At 37.7% G+C, this 12,197-nt stretch overlaps 2 long non-coding RNA genes across 2 annotated transcripts; one reads left to right on the plus strand and one right to left on the minus strand.

The window, feature by feature from the left end:
* On the plus strand, positions 1 to 2,050 carry LOC136277499 (uncharacterized). The gene is made up of 3 exons (XR_010715920.1): positions 1 to 141; positions 634 to 815; positions 1,354 to 2,050. It is a non-coding gene; the product is annotated as an uncharacterized lncRNA (long non-coding RNA).
* A 4,536-nt stretch (positions 2,051 to 6,586) lies between these two features.
* On the minus strand, positions 6,587 to 11,536 carry LOC131777822 (uncharacterized). Its single transcript, XR_009339649.2, has 3 exons — positions 11,386 to 11,536; positions 10,865 to 10,987; positions 6,587 to 6,941 (listed from the first exon to the last, which is right to left on the minus strand). It is a non-coding gene; the product is annotated as an uncharacterized lncRNA (long non-coding RNA).
* Between the last annotated feature and the right edge of the window lie 661 nt (positions 11,537 to 12,197).

The following is a 12,197-nucleotide window of genomic DNA, read 5'->3' on the forward strand; positions in this document are numbered from 1 at the left end:
TTTTGCGTGAGATGCAGAGCCGAAAAAGCCTCGCAGATTCTTTGGAAATTGTATGTTGACAAATTATTTTCTCTCCTTGATAGGCCAAGGAAATCACTGTCTTGTGTTGGAAAGTGAAAATGACCGTAGACATCCCGAAAGGTACAACATTTAACGAAAAGCTTTTATTTCCAATTCGTGGGTTCGTACATACGTCCGTAATAGGTTGTTACACTTTCCGTTCCATCCCGTTTCGCGCGGCCTTTATCTTTTTCGTTATACACGGAGTCTTGGAAGATTCTCAAATGATTTAAAAAGTTTCCGTTGGCAGACCCTCTTTCGCTCCATGATGAGACAAAGAGAACATGTAACAAACCGAGATATCTTGTAACTTACGTAAATTTAAAGAAAACCTTTGTTTTTTAATTTCACTTAAAAACGTTATGTTCACGACATTTTCTGCTTTCATCACAGCTGTAATACGAGAATTTTTCCACCGGTATTTTTTTCGCCAATCAGGTACAGACACGTCATTAGCCTTTCGCGCCACTCTGTCAGGTTGATGAACGAACGGCAAAGTTACGATTCTCAATTCAAGGTCGTTAGTCAGAATTCATGGCTGCTAAAACACTGAAAAATCCGTTTCTCTTACAGACAGATACGTTTCAACAGCTCTAGAAGGGGAAGAAAACCAAAATGCAAAGAGACAAATCAAAAGTTACGTATTCAATGGCTTTGGTTAAAGGGCATTTCTCGCCGCTTAGAACGAAAATCGAAAGCTGGAAGTTTTGCCACAGGCCCATTTTGGCCGTGAACCTGAAAGATTTCTCTTGTTGGTAAGGAAAAAGTCAATAACTGAGAATTTTGAAGATTACGACCATTTTTGTTTTTCTAGTGATTCAACCCTTGTTTTCATCTTGAGTGCACTAACGTACTTTACAATTTTCATTCGGGTATTGTCGACCTTTTATTTTCATTCATTAGTAAAGTCGACTTTTCTTGTCAATAAAGGGCCACCGTGTTTATATGATAAACAAAATAATACGTGGTTGCTTGTAGATATGGAATTTCTCTTTGAGTGTTCATCTTGAAATCTCAATCGTTCGCTGCAGCCACATGTGAACTATCGAGTTGAACACTCATAAAGAAATTCCATTCCACGCGCGCTTATGTAATATTCTCTATTTAAGGCACAAATCGCTAACCATGCTCAAAGTCAATATGCAAATTGTCGGGGTTACGAGACAATTGCATTGTACCAGAAGCTATCAACTATATGCGAAGAAAAATGACCTAGAAATATCCGTCTATTCAAAATAGTGCAAAGATTGACAGTTCAGAAGCAAAAAACGAACGAATTTCTTGCATTTACAGGACCCATTACAGATGTCTACAGTCATTTCACATTCCCACACAGATCAATGATTTCCTCAGCTCATCATGGAAAGAAAAAGGTTTACAAACATTCAAGTTTAAAGAATTTGCGAAGCTTTTTTGCCTCTGCATCTCACACAACAAGAACAAAGATCGAGGCCGTGCGAAACAACATGCCCTTTGAGGGACCTGGTACAGGGTTGGCCAATCCCAGCGTTCATTTTGAGCTCAGTATTAGCTAAGTCGCGTACTATTCCATAATATGACCCATCCACTAGGTCAGGTCACAGTTTTCAGCCGGTTGGAAAATTCTTCATGTAATTTTCGCCGAGGAAGTGCAAAGTAGTGTCGATACGCAGTTTTTTTTGATTAAGATTATAATTAAATGAATCGCACGAGCTGCTCTTGAGTCTTACGACATGTGGTCACTCGTGATGGTTTTATAGGTTTCACATTTCACTCGCCTATGGCTTGTGCAATTATGAAAACTCTCAAAACATCACTTGTTTCCATAAATAACAAAAAACAAGTACGTTAAATCTTTTGAATAAATAAAAATTAAAAACAAACAGACAAACAAGAACAATAACAACCGTCCAAAGCTGGTATGTGAAGAACATTTACATTATACAATTTCGCTAAATAATGTGTGTACAAAATGGGACAATTTTAAAAAGGACTAGTGTCGTACAAAAAGGGGGGAATTCGAAAATGCAACATACTATAGTCGAGGTAAATGGAACCGTCAGGTCGACTGGTGTCTTCCTTTTTAACTCCGCAGCAGATGAGAATGTCATCAAATACAGGATCAATAGCGCTGGCGATGAGATGACGGAGCACTTCATCTGCAGAATCAATAAAACGTTTTTAACTTAAACAAAATCCAATTTAATCTCATTCAAACAAGGTAAAAATGCTCTTTTCCTCCTCTTTTCCTGCTCGTAATCTCAAAGAGATTACAGGCAGGATATTTGTTAGGGGGGAGTGTCGCCATCAGTTGGCTATGGTGATGGTTAAAAATCCAAACGCTATGAAGATAAATCGGACTTTCTTTATTTTCCAAAGCACTTTACTGAATGCCTGCATAACCACATATCAAGTACTGTGGTTGTTTTTCTAAGATCGAAGTTTCAAAAGCGTTAACTAACTTCTAATCGTTACTCTTATTAACAGCGGATTACATGTAGCAAAAAAGTGAATGAACAACTGGTCAACGTAACACAAATTATGTAACGAAAACTGATAATAATAAGAAAATAGCTCACTTTCTTGGTTACACGCTTCGAAGAGGAAAATCGTCGTAAAGTGACTCACTCTTCAACACTGCTGTTGCCAACTGCCGTAATAAATACGTTTTTCTGGGATATAATCTGAACTGGTGAGAACACCACAGACTGCTCGTGACCGTAGGGTGACCTGGTGCCTTGTGTAAGTAGCGCGTTAGGGCAGTTTAGTTTTCTAAGTCTAGCCTTGTGACTGCCTTAACTTGTAATCTGTAGTTCTGTAAACAGGAGTTATGTTTGCATTGAATATCGACAAGTGAAGGAAAAACCTTATACATTTGTTGAATTGCCAGATCCAAAGACCCAGCCCCAGTTGTCACGCTACTGCTCAAACCCCTAGGAAGTGAACCACGTGTGCTTTTCAACCACCTAAAAGTTTCGGCATCCAAGAGCAACATTTTGAACGCGTAAAACTTTACTCACAGCTTTAGATAAAATCTTTATGTCATTCTGAAATCGTAAATCAGCGACTTCATCACAAAATAAGAATAGTTTAATGTTATAAAAGCAATGAACCACACTTTCTATTGGTTTAACGGCCAATTAAAACCACTTGGCAAGAAGCGCTTTCGCGTGCTCATTAATTTCCCTGTAAACCGAGAAAATGTGTGGTTTATTGTATGTTTATTTATTTGACATATCCACCACAGTTTTCGTTTTTCTATAATCTCGTTGATGATATGAATGACGTCAACAAGGTCCATAATTAAAATAAAATCACGAGGCGCAGCATAAGGTAACCTGGTGCCTCGTATAAGTAACACGTTAGGGCGGTTTAGTTATCGATATCTAACCTTGTGACAGCCTCAACTCCTGCCTTAAATGGAAAGTTATTGTCGATTTGTTTACGTCAATAACACTGTCTATTTTACGCCAGTTTAATGCGCCAAAATTTTCGGAAAATCACATGCGCCCGATGTGATCGATAATTGCCTTGTTGTTTGAGCTTCCGTTGTCGTTTTGATTTGTGTTGTGTAATGACTTCTGCATTGAAATATCAGTAACAAATAGTTGTTTATGGATTCTATCACCCTGAATTTTTTCTATCGTATCAGCAATTATCTTCTTTGAACGTTGCGAACCGAGAGCTGACTTCTTCAGCTTCTTCTTCCACTTCGACAAGCTCTTCTTTAAAAATGTATCCAAGTTTACTGATCTAAAATTCGAAAAGTCGCCACGGTCCATATTTGCGAGGATTTTTTTCGCGAAATGGAGAGGATTGCTGAGTGTTGCGAAATAGATTACGTTTTGGTCATTTTTGTGAGCTTTAACCTTATCAACAACAGCCAAGAAGCGCCCGAGAATATCTATAGCTATTTAGAAAAAAATGCATGTATGTATTACATATAAACGTCCAGAGTATTTGATATAGTTTAAGAATTTTAGAAATTATATATTATTATATATATATATATATATATATATATATTGATAATAACATATATATATGTTTTTTTGTTTTTTGGAAAATACATAAAATTTATGACAGGAAAAAATTAGCATTACATGTCACGCAATCTAGCTGAGTTTTTGATGATCGGGAAAATGTTTTGGTCCATAACAGCGTAAATCATTAATGATGGGAACAAATTTGCAGAAAGGATGGACTTGTTCATTGCGTTCCGTGTGCTAAATCTCGGGAGAAATTACAAGAATTCTTTCAGAGTATATTCGTGTTGTTTTGTAAATAACACTGTAACGTATGTTAAGTTGTTTGTGTGTCCTTTTAAGCGACGCGATATGTCTGTGATGACCAGAGTGCCAAATTTTATTCTCTAAATTTGATTTTCTCCACACTGTGCGTATTTCATGACCTGATACTTCAACGAAAATTATCGAGAAGGCGCCTTCCGATCACCTCTGTCTACTTTGTAAGTCACGCAGGCGCGCAAGCGTTACAACCGATCACGTTTACGCATCGTTTAAAGACAACTCGGCATCTTTTCTCTATTCAGTTGTTATGAAAATCTAAAATCCTCAACGTAGTTTGAACGGTCAAAAGGAGATCTTAGTCAATTTTCATAATTATGCAAATAATGTTTGACACGAGCACAATTGAGCAAAACACTGATAGACTTGCGTTGTTTTTAGGATGATGGTGGATGAAAGCTAGATATAAACCCGCGGGTCTGAGGCAATCGGTGACCTCATTGGTGAATAATCTATGCAGTGATATACTCTTTTAGCCCGATTAACGCTTGCATTTTGAGAATTCTTTCGTACAGATTGGTGAATTTTTGATGTGCAAATTAGGGTCGAAGAGAAGGGTCTCCTCTGATCACGCTGGTATGAAAAATATTTCAGGTGAAGTTTCCATGTTTGAGTGTGAACTAACTGAGTACATCTTGTAACTCACAGCAAGACAGAATTCCGTGAGCTATATTATTGCAGTCGCTGCGCGCTGGACAAAATCTGTGACATTTACATTTTCGATCTCTGTCCGCACGGGTGATTTTTGGCTTGTGGCGACGCAGAAAAAGAGACTTGGAGTACAATTAAGCTATTTTTGAAACATGTGTCCTAGGCGTAAAAATTGACAATTATTAACCGTTAGTTGTAGAAAAAAAGATATTAACCGTTAGCCGTAATCTGGCCAAAATTTTAAAAGTTATCACCCCATTGAGACACTTAGTTGACCGAGCAGACGATCTTTGGAAGGCATGGGTGACGGAAGAAATTACATGCCGAGCCCAGTTCCGCACTTAGTCAGTTCTTCGAACTACAACTGAACTGAGACCGTAATCTGACCTCGTAATTGGGCAAAATAAGCTGGAGTGATATTCTGATCAAATTGATCATTATAGCCGATATAAACCCAATCTCCTGCTAACATGTACTTTCCTACTTGGCGATACATATTATGGCGCTAATCTCGATATTTTGTTTTTAAGAGGAAATTACCACTTAGCTTGTGCAGTCTCTAAATATATCTACCTCAACCAAATTTGAGGTTGATGGAAATAGTTTTCCTAAGCACTAACCGGCAACACTAGAGCGCTCAAAAACCAACTCCCCTCCTTTGCAGTCGTTCGATTTTGACACATGTTATTAGGAACGGATAGAAGTTTGAAATAGTGGGTGTGGCGTGGCTTAGCAATCGCTGGCAATGCTATTGGGAAATCCCACGGTACAGTTTTTGAGGACGGTCTCGAAAAATCCTTGATACGTTGTTTTTCGCTCTTTCAGGATTTCCTTTATTTTGGAGTTAGGTCCCACCGCTGGGTAATTTTCAACCAGTTAGCTTTTGTAAAATTGCTTTGCCACAAAGTTTATTTCTGATTTATCAGCTGCGAAATGATACAAATTTTCGATACGTTCCAAGCTATTGTTTGCTAAACCAGTTACTATATCAGTGATAAATTAAAATTAGGGAATTACGACTGCTTTTTCTTTTTCTTTTTTTACAGTAGTATACATGACGCTAATTCGTTAGGTCCGTTTAGCTCAGAGCTGGCTCCATACAATTTTTCTGAACTTTTTGTAAGTGAAGCACAACATATATACTTTAATTCAGAAAAATCGACACGCTGTAGGTAGAAAGGCTTGGAAATATTACCCCTATCTTTTCCTCAGTTTTTTGTAAGTTTGTTGACAGCGATTGTTTTTTCACGTAATAACAAAGCTATTTGCGTCAATCTGAAAGACGTGTGCAGAATTATTTCAATCAGCGACGACAAATCTTGCATTTTCTCATGTGTTTCAATTCTGCAGATCCTGCATCGCAATGGTAATTTAAAACGCTGGGAACTAGCACGAGTCAGCCTAAGGCTTGCCAAGATCTGAGCCCGTTTCAAACTGTGGCCGAATATTTAGTTCTGCAATTGAAATTTTTCCTATAACTTTGGAATCATGTGGCTATATGCATTACAGACAGCTTGCTTTGGGGTTATCAAATATACATTTGTGGAACTGAGTGCTTTTAAGAGAACCTAGATTTTGAACAAAATAAATAAGATATTTTGTGCTATCGTTTGTGATTTTATTGTGTTTACTTCAAGAATCTCATGACCATAACGTCATTTACATCAAAGTACTCCAATAGTTTTTTTTTTGAGCATTCCTTTTTTATTTCCAGCTTATATTTTATAACTGAGATTTGTGCTCAGGTATACACCCTTTTACAATAGGAGAACAAATGTATCCTTCCGGACAGCAATGTTTTAGGTCATAGCAACAAACAGCATTTGGTAGAGGACAACATGAATATCTCCAAGGAGGCCACCTTTGACAACACGTGTCAAATATACTGCATTCCAAATTATCAGGGCATAATCTATGTGATGCACAATCAAATGGTGGATTGTCCTGCAAAATAAATGAAAGTGTTGATTATTTCGTCGATCGATTGGACTACTGAATATATCCTCTTAACCAACAATTAATAAAAAATGTCTACATGTAAATTAAACAAAGAGTGCCATGCGGTGTTCCTCCCAATTCGAGTGCCATACGGTGTTCCTTCAAATCGAGGCCTTTATGGAAGACAAAATAATGCTTGACTCTTAAAAACATTACACAATACGCGACTTTCTAATTACCAATACTGAGTTTAGAATGAATGCTGGGATTGGCCAACCGTGTACATTGATTTATGTTGGAATGTGAAAATGACCGTAGTCATTACGAAATGTAAAAAATTTTAACGAAAACCTTTTATTTCCAATTCGTGGGTTAGTGCAAAAGTCCGTAATAGGTTGTTACGCTTTCTGTTCCATCCCGTTTCGTATCTTTTTCGTTGTGTATAGTCTCGAAAAGATTCTCAAATGATTTAAAAAGTTTCCGTTAGCAGACCGTCTTTCGCTCCATGATGGGGCGAGGAGCACATGTAACAAACCAAGATATCCTGTAACTTACGTAAATTTAAAGAAAACCTTTGTTTTTTTTTAATTTCACAATAAAACGTTACGTTCATGACATTTTCTGCTTCCATCACAGTTGTATCAGCATTTTCTTGATACACAGTCCGGCCTGTTTTTCTCTTCTTTGCATGATTTTTAATGACTGCTTTACTTCTTTGGTTTCCATCAGAAATACACATTTATCATATAAACTACGGTGTTATACAAGGATTTCCAGTCCTGAGAACAGCCGTAACAATATACGTGAAAAAAACCAGTACTTTTTCACGTGTAAGTGATTTCGCAAACCAGCTGCTGACACGTCACTTGCCTTTCGTGCCATTCGGTCAGGTGGATGACTAGACGGCAAAGTCACTCAATCCAAGGTCGTTAGTCGGAATTTTCTGGTATTGTGGCTGCTAAAACACTGAAAAATCCGTATCTCTTACAGACAGTGACGTTTCAACATCTCTAGAAGGTGAAGAAAACCAAAATACGCAAAGACAAATCGAAAGTTACATATTCAGTGGCTTTGGTTAATTGCATTTCTCGCCGCAGAGAACAAGAATCGACAGCCGGAAGTTTTGTCACAGGCCCATCTTGGCCCTGTACCTGACAGATTTCTCTTGTCGGTAAGTATCGGCAGAAATATTGGACAAGATGGCGGCCGCGCTTGCGCATTTCGTCCATAATGGCGTCCAAATAATATAAGAAACTGTAAGGAAATTTGTAAAATTTCTTAAATATAACAATCAGGAGCTCATGGTCCCGTCTGCTCTCGATCGAGACATATTCAGTACTGATTCTGCTATTCATCAAACCTCACAGGGACTCGATAAATAAAAGCCACTTACTTCCCGAGCCAGTTCTTTTGTCATTGATTATTGACCTAGGTCGCCATACAGTTCTTTAAAATCCGTCGTTCTCCATCCCAAACACTCGCCTATTACAAGAAAGTGCATCAATAAAGTCAACTGCTCTCGATCGAGTTGACTGCTACAGAGTTCGAAGCGTCCAAATATCCTGTAAAATTGCCATTTCCTCCCATCAAAAAAGTTCCCAACGCGCCAGAATATCCCTTATTTTCCATGTTGAGTAAGTGACGAGACGCCATGTCGAAAACTATTACTGAAATAGTTAAACACGAGCAACGCTGATCTTCGAATCGTCGGCCATATTTGTTTATGTTCTTGCAGGGAAATAAATTAGTTCTCGGTCCTTATCGGAATATAAATATGCCAGGCATTGAAAGCAAATTCAGTAGTCTTAGCGCGAAAATTAAATTAAAGCAAATCAAAATTCTGACATCATGTCATCGCTCTGCCTCGAAAAATCCCAAAGATTTACTTGCAGGTCTTCTTTTCTTTTTCTTTTCATCAAATAGAAGATCTGCGGTGCTCAAATTGTATAAGTCATGGTACGAAACACTCTTCTTTGCAGATCGAGCCGTGATCGCCGGCATATTGAATTCTCTTGATATTCTATTGTTCCAGAGTGTAATACGATATACCGCTGATAATTGTTAGCGGGCTCGAAATGTCCTTGATTTCTGGCGATGGACAAAGTCAGTAATTGAGAATTTTTTATATTGAATATTAGGACCACTTTTGTTTTTTCAGTGATTCGACGCATGTTTTCATCTTGAGTGCGCTAACGCGCTTTACGATTTTCATCAGGGTATTGTCGATTCTTTTATTTTTCATTCATTAGTAAAGTCGACTTTGACTTTTCTTGTCAGTAAAGCCACGGTGTTTATGCGATAAACAAAATAATACATGGTGAGCTATCGAGTTGAACACTGAAAGAGAAATTCTATATCTACGTGCGCTCATGTAATATTCTCTATTTACCACTAAAGTCACAACTCGCTCTCAATTCAATATCTAAATTTGTCGGGTTTACGAGATGATCGCGTACCTGAAGCTATTAATTATGTGTAAAGATAAACGACCTAGAAATATTCCTTTATTTTAAAGAGTGCTAAAATTGACAATTCACAGGCAAAAAACGAACGAATTTCTTGCTTTTACAGGATCCAAGCGATAGATTCACCATGATGGAATCGTTGTTTAGATAACTTCAGATCACAAATCGCGTAGCGTTACGTTAAAAATTCTAGAATCGTTTAGAGACAAAATCCATGATTGAACAATACTTTTAGTATACTTTTCAATAATCAAAATAATATTTACCGGTTCAAATAGTAGCCCTAATGTCGCAAAACCTCAGTTGAAGTCGGTAGGCGCTGTTTTTATATTCCAGCCATAGTCCTTGGCGCTTTCGTCAATTTCACGTCTTAAATTTCCATTATTTTCAGAATTGATTATTCTTCGGAATATATAATTCTCATTTGAACTCTTTAAGGTCTACTTTGAACGGGATGGAACGGAATTATGGCGTAACAACTTATTACGGACTTCTGCGCCACGAACCCACGAATTGGAAATAACAGGTTTTCGTTAAAATTTTGTGCCTTGTACCGATGTCTAAGGTCATTTTCGCATTCCTACACAGATCAATGATCTCCTCTGCCCATCATGAAAAGAAAAGGTTTGCAAACATACAACTTTAAAGAATTTACGAAGCTTTTTTGACTTTGCATCACAGACAACAAGAACAAGGATCGAGGCCGCGCGAAACAACAAACGCCTTGAGAGACCCGGTACAGGGTTGGCCAATTCCAGCGTTCATTTTGAGCTCAGTATTAGCAAAGTCGCGTATCATTCTATTATATGACCAATTCAAAGAAACAAGTTTTCAGCCGGTTGGAAAATTCTTCACGTAATTTTCACCCGAGGAAGTGCAAAGTAGTGTCGATACGCATTCTTTTTTGTTAAGATTATAACTAAATGAATCGCACGAGCTGCTCTTGAGTCTTACGACATGTGGTCACTCGTGATGGTTTTATAGGTTTCACATTTCAAAGAAAATTCAAAGAAACAAGTTTTCAGCCGGTTGGAAAATTCTTCACGTAATTTTCACCCGAGGACGTACAATGTAGTGTAAAGGTACAGGTAGTCGTTTTTAAGATAATAATCATAAAAATCCCACGAGCAACTCTTGTGTCCTATGATATGAGGTCACTCGTGGTGCTTTTAAAGGTCTCACATTTCACCCGCCTATGGCTTGTGCAATTATGAAAACTCTCAAAAGATCGGTTGCTCCCATAAATAACAAAAAACAAGCAAGTTCGATCTTCTGATCCTTTCCCAGAAAAAAACAAACGAATGAATACAAGAACAACAACAGCCGTCAGCTTCAAAACCTGGTCTGTAAAGAACATTTACATTAGACAGATACGCTTAATCATGTCTGTAAAAAATGCGACAATATTCCAGTAGAGAAGACAAGTGTCGTACAAAAAAAGAGGAATTCGAAAATGCAACATACTAAAATCGAGGTAAATTGAATCTTCAGGTGGACTGGTGTCTTCCTTTTTAACTCCTCAGCAGAAGAGAATGTCACCAAATACAGGATCAGTAGCGCTGGTGACGAGATGACGGACCACTTCATCTGCAGAATCAATAAAACATTTTTAACTTGAACAAAATCCAATTTAATCGCATTCAAACAAGGAAAAAATGGTCTTTTATATCAAAACGAGCTTACTGGTAAGATATTTGCTAAAGGGAAGTGCCCCTATCAGTTGGCTATGGTGAGGCTTACAAACCAGACGCTACGAAGATAAATCGAACTTTTTTCATTTTCCAAAGCACTTTACTGAATGCCCGCGTGACCACGATCTTAAAAGCTGTGAGTCTTTTTTGAAGATCGAAGTTTCGAAAGCGTTAAATAACTTTTAATCGTTACATTTAAATACACGTACATATAGCAAAAAAAGTGAATGAACAACTGGTCAACGTAACATAAATTATGTGGCGAAAACTGATAATAATAATAAAATAGCTCACTTTCTTGGTGACACGCTTCGTAAAGGAAAATCGTCGTAAAGTGACTCACTCTTCAACACTGCTGTTGCCAACTGCCGTAATAAATACGTTTCTCTGGGATATTATTTGAACTGGTGAGAATACATCAGACCGCTCGTGACCATAGGGTGACCTGGTGCCTTTTGTAAATAGCATGTTAGGACAGTTTAGTTTTCTAAATCTAACCTTGTGACAGCCTTGACTCGTAATCTGTTTTGATGAGGCAGTAGTTCTATTTGAATATCAACAGTGACTCCGCCATACCTTATTGAATATTAAGTGAAGAAAAAACCTCATACATTTGTTAAGTTACCAGCCCCAAAAACCCAGCCCTAGTTGTCACGCTGGCCCTGCTCAAACCCGTCTGGGAAGTGAACCACGTGAACTCTTCGACCACCTAAACGTTCCGGTATCCAAGAGCAAAATTCTGACTGTGCAAAACTTTATTTACAACCCGGAGTAAAATCTCCATGTCATTCTTAAATCGTAAATCAGTGACTTCATCACAAAATAATAATAATTTTATCATTCTTTTTGACAAACTTCACTCATATTTATCGGCATAAAAGCAATGAACCACATTTTCTATCGGTTTACCGGCTAATAAAAACCACTTGGGAAAAAATGTTTCGCGTGATTAATTACCCTGTAAACCGAGAAAATGTTTGGTTTATTGTATGTTTATATATTTAAGAAATCCACCACAGTTTTCGTTTTTCTAGAACCTTATTGATGATATAAATGACGTCACAATGTTCAAAGCTAAAATGAAATCACGAGGCGCAGCATAGGGT

The sequence above is a fragment of the Pocillopora verrucosa genome, chromosome 12 (assembly GCF_036669915.1).
Source record: "Pocillopora verrucosa isolate sample1 chromosome 12, ASM3666991v2, whole genome shotgun sequence".
NCBI classification, from domain to species: Eukaryota; Metazoa; Cnidaria; class Anthozoa; order Scleractinia; family Pocilloporidae; genus Pocillopora; species Pocillopora verrucosa.